Raw genomic sequence first — 10,175 nt, forward strand, 5'->3', positions numbered from 1 at the left:
CAAGGTATTAATCAATATTTTTCCTTCTAAATGTCAAATGAGTTGAATGACTTCTCTGGGGATTTTTTGTTATAGAAGTTACCAGTCTGATTACCGAAATGTTTATGTATTCTTTAATATCTGTATTTGATATCTGAATGCAGTAACTTGCTTTAGCCCGGCTTACAGAAATGAAATAGGGACTTGTTTTGTGTTTGAGAAAGGTCTTCAACGTGTTAAACATATAGGGGTCATTGAAGCCAATAGTCGAAGGGACCCTTTCTTTGTCAAAGCCTTACTTTCCAGTTAGACTAAAGTGTAGCTCTCCTTTAGAGAAAGAACGCATTATCTTGATGTTTTGAGAGGACTCTCCTAGCTGTTTATAGTTGAAACCTGGCCAAATCCAACCTTGTTAGTCTTCTTGGTTACAGGTTAAGGAACCACTGGCATTATTGGAGATTGACTGAGTTGTTGATCGGCGTCCAGCAACCCAAATCTGAGAACTGGAAGGTCACGATGTGCCTAACTTCAGGGTCCAAGTGTCAGCTGCATAATCGATGGCGATATGCTTCAATCTATCTGTATATGTGTGGAAAATTACTGTTTATCTATTTCTTAGCCAATCAGAAACTGCAACCTGAAGCAAGGACGTATCTTAGACCTTGGTGAATGGTATAATTGCTGTTATCTTTGTAACTATAAACGGGGTGGCCTACGAAATCCTGTGTGAGTCTTGAAGCTGATTTCTTCACTGAAACTTTTCTTCAATTTATTATAATTCTGACTCCAGGTCTTCTTTCAAACATCTGGTCTATGGGTCCTAAACTGTTACAGAACAATACTTCTACAGCATTTATTAACAATACTTCTACATCATTTATTAATCCTAATTAATGAAAATTTCAACATTTAGTAATACATTATGGAAATCAAATGTTGTACTTTTTAACATTTAATGAACTGTGGACTTACATGAACAAACAATGACCAACTGTGTTTTTATTATTATTATTATTTGGTAGTAACATTACCAAAGATGAATAAATACTGTAACACATGTATTGCTCATTGTTAGTTCATGTTAGTTAATAAATTAAGTAAACAAATGAGACCTTATTGTTAAGTGTTACCAAATTATGACTATTTACAGTCAGATGTTAACCTAAAATATTGATGCTGATTAAAAAACAGGACATGTGGGTTTACCCAAAAAAACATTAAATGTCAATCACCATTGATTTGTCATGCTTTAAATGTTCAAAATGCATGTAATCTGATATTTGAAGACTGCAATACAATATAATTTATGTATTTCTGTTTCTTTTTAATAAACCTTTGTATGAGTTGTCTGTATCTCCAAATCCCTTAAATCAGTCATCAGCATTCAGTAACATGCACATAGTTGTTCATACTTTCTATTTGGATAAGGCTCTATAGATAAATTATTAAAGATTATATTTCATCATATGGAAAATGGTTGCTGTGAAACTACAACAAACATATTTCTTTAATCCCATTATTACACATTGGGTCTTTAGGACTGAAATGTTTTGAGAGAATGTTGAAATGGGCAACCATTCATTCCACTCAAAACGGCCTTTTATGTGATAATGCTGATGAAGAGGAAATATGTAAACAAGTCTGATTAACTCATTGGACTTAAGGTTTTCATTCAAGTCATTAATTAGAATGACTGTTAGGTAGGGTTTTAATCAACTTGACTTTCCTTTATGGATGTTGTGTGATTAGTGTAAGTTTGGTGCCACCTTGTGGTTAATTTTCAAATGAAATCCATGCCGCAAACATCTCGATCTTTCCACACTTTGCCACATTCGTCACGTTTGGATTTTATTTTAATTCAACACATCATGTTATGGTGGCAGAACTAATGAGGTACATAAAACAATGTTTTTATATGCAGTGTATTGCAAAGTTATTATTTGATGATGACAAATCTGCAATTCATTCAAAATGCTGACGCGCAAAAAACGTGACGTCAGCTGCTAAGAATAATAAATCGTTAGGGATGTAAAACAAATTGTAGCATTTATTTTTTGTAGATTGAATAATATCATTTTAATTTTCACTGTCCCCGAAACTTAATCCCACAAACAACGCGTTTACTTAGCGCAGTGTAAAATAAAACAATTTAACAGATTAATTGTTTACTAAATGAACACTGAAATCACTAAACAGGTTTCTACAGACCCATTGCATGTTTAGAACCAAACAGGCAATCCACAGGTATTTCGTGTTTTTAAGTGTATTTGTGTTGCCCATCCCCCTTCTCACTTGTTGCAGTCTTGTCCCGTTGTGAACGTCAGCACAAATACCAGAGAGAGGAGACGTGCTGGAGGTCTCATTTGCCCCGCACCCACCCTTTCAATGTGACAAAGAAACACATTCCCTTTAACGAAAGTTGTACACTACCTTTTCAAATTCCGTTAAAATGTACGTTTATTCATATTTTTTTATCGGAATCGACTCACATGAGTGTAAAAGTACAGAAAAAGAGTTATATCAAATAAAAGACATTTGACATTGGCTCTAATTTGTCATGATGGGCCATTGTTTTAAACTTGTAAAATACTTCTTGACCTCCGAAACACCTGGATTGTTTTCGTATAACTTTCAATCCGGGTTAGACCAGAACATTCTGGTAATTCTTCGAGTTGGGCCTATCCTATTTTAACCAAAGAAATGTTACACGCATGCGCATTATGGCACTGCGGTAAAAAGGAAAAGAAGATCCGTGCACCGAAACCGGTTTGATCCGGCTTGAAAGAGGGGGTTTTAGATCCATGTTGAATTCCTCCGCACTGCGCTTCTGACGTAACTGTTGCTGTTTGAAAAATGCATTTTGTGATGAATCACGCTGCGTTTCTAGGCAGCTGTGAGCGACCGTTGGTCTACTACACTATAGGAACAGAAAGATCATTTGGTGGGGGAATTCCTTTTATATAATTTCCCAATTTCCCATATCATCTACTTGTAATTTTGGGGGACGTTTGCGCTATAACTTTCTGTCCTACATGATTTGGCTTTTAAACAGGCATTTAACATCCAATGCAACATGTTGTTTTTGATTACACACATATTTTTCTTTTAAATGACAAAATAACAATACATAGTAGTCATATTCACATATCTTGACCTAAAATCAAACAAAACTCTTTGTGAGAGGAACTATTTTTTAATCACACAGCGGAAGGAGCTGACAATGACCGCGTCACTGAGGTCTATAAAACCCATGCCAACAACAAGCTCGTTACACGACGGGGTGAGACGCATAGGAAGGCAGGGAGGTTTCGTTGATCTGGTGATGTGACTTTTTTGTCTATAATTTAGAGGAACAGTTCTTTGTTAGCGTTTTGCGCTTTTAAGTTTATACGTTATTACAGTTGACTATGTCAAGGCTTTCTTCTAATAAGTTACCTTCAGGGTACAGAAGTAACATCGAAAGATTACCTATCATTTAAAGTGCTTTTTAAAAAAAGAAATATTCGACCTTATATTGGTCCCAACGAGACGATAGACTATACATTCTATACCGTTTAGTATAACAGAATTTATAGTTCTTATTTTACAACTAGCAAAGGTTTAACTTAACCAGCTGACCAGAGCCAGAACAAAGGGCACTGGGTAGCTAACGTTATTAAAAGAACATGTTATCTTATTCAGTTATGCTCGTTTTAAATATATTTTTGTTTCAACAAAGTTTTTCTGAAGTAACTTAGCTTAAATGTATACAGTTTTATATAAAAGAGTATATATTGATTATTTCGCTACTAACGTTAGCTTAATGTTTTAACGTTAAGTTACCAGCTGACCAAAAGCTTAAGCAAAGCGCAGCTTTAAATGACCATGTTAACCTATTCTGTCAAGCTAGTTTAAATATGTATTTTGTTTATACATGTTTTTCTGAAGAGACATGATTTAAAATGGTTTCATTTTCTTTCTCGACTTTATAACGCCTTCACAAAATGGCGGTCGCGACAACGATCAAGTTATGAGTGAAGGGCTAACGTTAGCATATCTACAAGAAGACTACAGTACAGTTTCGAGTAAAAAAAAAACGTAAGTCTTTTTTTTTTTATATGTAAACCATGACATAACAAAAGAAAAAACAACAAACAAGACAATCGGACATTTTTTTCGGTTTTTATTTATTTTTGAAGACTTTAAACATAGAGAAACCCGCTCTTGTTGCTTTTTTAGGAAGAAATAACTACGTTGAGTTCAGTTTGAAAGACACCAACAACGATTATAGACACAGCCTGTTTTTTCTCTCGAAGAATTCTACATGAGTATTTCGACCATCGATTCATAAGCCTAGAAGCATTTTTTAATCAGCTATGATGACGCAAATTTGAATGTTTGAACGCCTTATGGACTGATACACGTGTTGCGTAACAGCTGTGAAATGGGAGCTTAGTGTGTTTTTCGTGATCCAAAAAATATCAGAAGACCGAAGTACAGAGGGAAGGAGAAATGGACTGAGTTTAATTTATCCAGTAACGACCTAGCTCTTAGATGACTACGGATGGAAGAAAAGATCTACAGCAGAGGCCAGGACCAGATGTCGAGCCAGGCAGGACACAGGAGAGAATCAGAGGGCACAGAGCAGGGAGAAGAGCAGCAACAGCAGTATCCAGAAGGGGGAGCCAGATCTACAAGGCAGAATAGCGTACCACGTTGGCCACCAGGGGGAGCTCACCTGGTCTAGATCAGAGCAAGCCAAAGATGGGTGTCCCAACAGCAGCAGAGAAAGAAAGAGGGCTCACAATCAGAGATTATCAGGGGTCGTCTCCATAGAAAAATCATGAGGAGGGCATTTGGTTTGTATGGGTAGAGGTATCCTGTGCAATTATGAGAAGTCATAATTTCAGTAGTTTGCATTCCAGAACACATTTGCTCGCGAAGTTCTGTTCTTTCCTTTTCAGGCGTGGTGAGTGACTGTTTGAAATTCCGATGTTTCATCTTTCCTGTTGTTGGCCAAGTCTGATGAATGCTGTTAGTGTGCCGTGGAGATGACCGTCCTTAATCGACCACGCCTCCACTGTGTTTCGGCTGTAGGCCTGTGGAAAAGTCGTCTCCATATCCGCTTAAATCCATTAGGTCTGTCCTGTGAAGCAATCCACGTATGAAGGGCTTTTCGGAGTTGAAGTTACCCTGCGTTCCTAAACGACACAACTACCTCTACTGCCACACCCGCTGCGTCAGTCCGACATATGATGCCAGGGCAGCTGCGTATTGCCTGCCGGTAAAAATTTTGACGAGTTCATGCATGAATTTTAATGATAAATTGGAGCAACAGTTCCTAATTTAAAAAGATATTAAATTCGTTTTTGTAAAATTAAATGCGCTATTGTAAAAGTATAGTGTAAAAGTTTTGACATAGAGATTTTGCAAATGCAGTTTCTGAATAGTTATGTGATGTTATTGCACAGTGTTCTTGGGGTTGGGGAGGGGCAAATGCGTTTCTCGAGTTCTCTCTCCCACAGGCCCGGTCACATTAGAGGCGATAGAACCCAAAGGGATTCCAGGATGTTGTGTGGACCCTTTTTAGAGTCAAATTGTTGACTGCTCTGTAACGATTCTTATAAAGCTTCAAGGAAAGCCTCTGCTTTGATGGGATTTAGGAAGGTACCTCATTGGATTTGTATTAAATCTTGTTTGGATATATAAACCATAAACTTTCTTCAGTTTTTCCAGTATTGAATGTCGGGGATTGTCACGGGGCGGGAGGGGTGTGGGCCGTTAACCCAAATCTTTTCCTAGACTTTGCAGCTTGTGAAAGCGGCTTTATTAATGGTGGCTTGAAATAGCGCTGTATGGGGGAAGGAACCACCAGTGTGTGCCAGGGGATGAGTGGTCCAGTTACAAGCCTTCCATGGCAGCTATACCAACGTTTACATCTTGGGTAACGCGGCATGGGATCAAACGCTTTCATTTATTTAACACACATCATGGCCACTCTTGTCTCTTTATTGAATGGTATATCGATATTGGTTGTATGTATGAAAATTGTCTATGGGGTTTGGATCTGGGGGGGATTTCTTAATTTTGACTCTTACAGATTGAAACAAACCCTCAAAGAACAAAGCTGGTGGTCCAACCAATATCTGCTCCCCTCCCCCACTTAAGGAGCAAAGCTACTTCAATAGAGGCCAAGGCGCTTTTAACGTTTTCTAATGGCAAGTAATTGGATATTCATGTAAATGGCATTCATTTGCTTTTGTCTGTCATTGTATTGTACTTGAATACAATTTGGTGGCTAAGTGTCCAAGCAGTAATTGTATTAGTTGCTTATTGTTTGGTTAATTTTTGTATTTTGAAGAGTGGGGATGTGTGTAGGCTTTCTTTTCCTCCCCCCTTTGCATTTTTCAGTGTGCAGTGTCCCTGAATGCTTTCCACTGAAGATGTCATCCTAACATTGTATGTAAAGATTTGCTTTCGCATCAATCAACTTCAGCCTCTTTTGGTCACGTAAGGTCACTAAGCAAGCCCATTTGTTCCTAACCTTTTTCCATTAATAGTGTGTTAGAATTGTAAGATCTGTGGTCGAGCACATTTTACAAGTTAGCTTTGTAATTTGTATGTAAGTGTACATTCTGTACTGTTCCCATTTTCAGTTAATAAATGCATAGCCTGTTGTGATTGAAATTTTGGTATGCATTTTGTTTCTTGGGGTATGTGTGGGGCTTTCTTGGGTATTTCTTTATGCTTTTCCAGGTATGAGTGTAAAGCTTGGCGCTTTTTGTAGAGCTTGGATGCCAGGGCTTGAAGTCAACTCTGTTCAAGGTGGAGAGGCAGATCAGTCCAGTCCTACAGCTTGATCAGGCCAAAGGAGGAAAGGCAAATTTTACTAATTTAACTTGAGGAGATATGCTTTATGCATTCAATTGTAGTCTCTTTGGCTATAAGCCTACACTTTTGATATATGAATCTTGCAGACTTTATGGTTTTATTTGGACATTGGGCTGTTTTGTGAAGGGTGGGCGTAGGGGTCTTTGTTTTTGCCATTTTTGGTCTTGCAGAATCTTACAAAGCCTTGTGAAGAATGGCACCTATCAGAAGAAGTTATGACCCGAAATCGCCTGGTTCCACTGAATGCTTCGACAGGCAGGACAGTTCGTTGTGCTACAATAGATTTGAAACTACTTTTAAAATGTTTAATTGCCTAGCCACTACTCTGTGCAACTGTGCAGGGTGAAATAGTTGCTTTACAAATGTATAGCAATAGTCTTCTTTCCAACTGTTGCACAACTGTGCTCCAGACCCCAAATTTAGAGTGGCTGGGAATAGCTGCGCAACTGTGCAGCTTTATTTGGCATTTCCTGTACAGCCGTAAATTACCTGGAAAAGATGTTTGGGGTGGGGAGGGCTATGCACTTTTCTCTCTCTTCTGCAGAAATTACTTCAGCCAGCTGTGTGGTGAAAGTTACATGATGTCGCCCTGTGGAATCTAGTTACCAGGTGTCTGAATCATTAAACCTAATTGTAGAAACCTCATGCAACAACTTTTTGTAAACTTCAATCACCAATGCTTCAGAAGCTACACTCCTTTTTTTATGCTTCATGCACTTTAAAGTTTCTTTTACATCTCTTAACTCCTTATTTGAGTCATACAGTTAGTATTGCAATTGGTGTGGTGGAAGTGTTTGTGTGTAGAAGCTCTTTGTTTCAGATTACCTGCTTGTCACCCTGCCTTCTCGACTGCATCTGAATGCAAGGCTGTCTGTGAGCAGTAACCCCGGTGAATGTCTTCACATGAGTGAATGGCGATCCGAATCCCCCTTCTGTGCGCTTGAGAGCTTTGTCCAAACCTCGGAAGTCCTTTGTCGAAGTCCTTCTGTGTGTCTGCGCGTCTTTCCTGTTCCCCTCCCCCCCTCCAATTCTTCATTTTCTTAGGTCAATTTCACTTAGGGAGCAAAATTGTCTTGTCGTCTGGGAGAGCCCTAACTGCCTGATGAAACACTGGGACATCCAGTCGCTCTGATCAACCTCATATTCGTCATGTTTTGCTGCTAATTGCGCATCCCTCTGCTGCTATCTGCTGAGTTAAGTACACGTAGTTGATCTTAATCCTGTGTATGGGCAGAACAAGCACTCACCTTTTTAAAATATGCATGCACTTAACACTTGCTCTAAATTTTCAATCAAATCCAATGTCATTGTTTGGAGTTTGGTAGCTTTGGGGAGGGGTGGGGCAACACTTTCTCTTTTTTCAGGTATGCTGTTGTGATTCTTCTAAAATTGAGACTGAGCCGTAACATGGGAGTGGATGGATGTGCTTGCGTCAAAGCAATTGAGTAACCAGTTTTTGCATTGGTTTATACATTTATTTAAATTGCTTTTGGAAAGGGAGGGAGGGGGGTATGGGCTTGTAAACTTTTTGCTCTTTTTCATTGCAGCTGTAGAATTGCTAATTCTTTACTCTGAAGAATTGGGTGTAAAGCGTCGCTGGCTGGAGATAAGTTTTATACGTGCACTTTTGCCTTAAAAGATTATAAAAATAGTTCGGGGGATGGGGGGGGGGGCAGAAAACCGAGTATCTGTCTAGTTACAGGAATGGTGATTTACAAAGACACCGATTTGTTCTGGCCGTGTTGGTGGGATTTCGAGACCTGGACCATTGTTTGGTGGTAAATTACATTTGTATTACATTGGTTATGGGGTGGGGTGGGGGGCTCTAAACTCTTCTCTTTGTGTTTCAGCTTTTAAATAGGAACGAGTCACATCTGAATGCAAGTGCAGCCTTGTTCAAGACCTCACTGGTCAGATTTGATCTTCCAAGTAGAAGCATATTAAAATTATTGTATTGAGGACAAAATTACTACAGTAATATCATTGGCATTTTGGATGTTTTGAAGAGTTTATCTGGGGATTTGGGAGGGAAACCTGCAGTCTTTTGTGTAGTTTCAGGCTAAAGAAGAAGAGCCGTTCAAGACCAGAGTATTGTAGTAGAGCAGCAGGTTTGAGGTTTTTCTTTTCCTGAGGAACAATCTTAGGATTGTTCCTTCAGGTTTTGCTTTTTTAACCTCATAAGAAAAAAAGCAAAAGACTCCGGTGGAGGCACTCCTGATTCTCAGGACGGGGTTCAATTCCCTGCGGCGTCTTTGCTTTCTAACCTCTGCTCAAACTATACTCTTTAGTGTGTGTATATAATGTGTAATTTTAGTTCATTTTAAGTTTGGTTTTCTTGTGTTGATTTTGCTACTAAAATCGAAATATTTTTGTGGAAATTTGTAAGCCTTGTTTTATGCTTGTAAAATAAAGAATATTGCTAATGGCCTAATGCTTTGTCCTTCAATTTTGTACATCCAAGTTCATGATCAGTACTCTAATCAATGCTTCCTAATGTTTAATTTATACTGTAGATAACTAAGTGTTGCAATATGGTATTTCTGAAATGCTTTATCAATACAATGTTAGAAAACTATCAATACAACTACCAGAAAACTGAATCGTGTACCAAAGCTACATTTCAGTCAAACAAGTTTTCATTACTTCAATGAGCTCATTGATACTGCTTTGAATTATTACACTGTTTAAATACATTTTTAGCTAACTGATTTGTACAGGCCTATGTACATTTCTAAAATGAGTTACCTCTGATAAATGATCACTCTAAATTGTAATGTGGACTCGAATGAAACGATATATTGTGAAAAGTGCTATACAAATGAGAATTGAATACTGTGAATGTACCCCTTTACCGACTAAGAAACTAACATAAAGGGTTTTTCTCCCAACAGTATTTCTTAACCCTATAGTAAGTACATTATTACTTTGTACTTAATTGCATGATTACGGTACACTAACATGGACACCTGAAAATAAAGTGTAACCTAGTTCATCACAATACATTTATCATTTTGACCTGATTATTCCAAACGGCCCACTGCATTGATATATCACATTGCAGAAGTCTCAAAACTGATACTTCATCTGTGTCTGGGTTCAAAAAATATTTTAACAAATGAATAGTATGACGTTTGTATTTTTTTAATTATGATGCCACGTTTTCTTTATCCTCCATTATGAGCCAGTGAAATAGTTTCTATTTTGTAAAAAGTATTGTATAACAGTATCAAGCCAAACCTTTTATAAAATCAAAGATTCATCAAGAAAGAAAAACTGCATAGTTCGTATTGTTCTTGCTATTGATGAGTTTAAGAGATTTTACAATA

The 10,175-nt window shown here is 37.9% G+C and overlaps 1 long non-coding RNA gene across 1 annotated transcript; it reads left to right on the plus strand.

The window, feature by feature from the left end:
* The first annotated feature begins 1,779 nt into the window (after positions 1–1,779).
* Positions 1,780–6,645, plus strand: LOC143756911 (uncharacterized). The gene is made up of 2 exons (XR_013210351.1): positions 1,780–1,872; positions 3,185–6,645. It is a non-coding gene; the product is annotated as an uncharacterized LOC143756911 (long non-coding RNA).
* The last annotated feature ends 3,530 nt before the right edge of the window (positions 6,646–10,175 follow it).

The sequence above is a fragment of the Siphateles boraxobius genome, unplaced genomic scaffold, assembly GCF_051911475.1.
Source record: "Siphateles boraxobius isolate OS27281-9 unplaced genomic scaffold, OSU_SipBor_1 3, whole genome shotgun sequence".
Taxonomy (NCBI): Eukaryota; Metazoa; Chordata; class Actinopteri; order Cypriniformes; family Leuciscidae; genus Siphateles; species Siphateles boraxobius.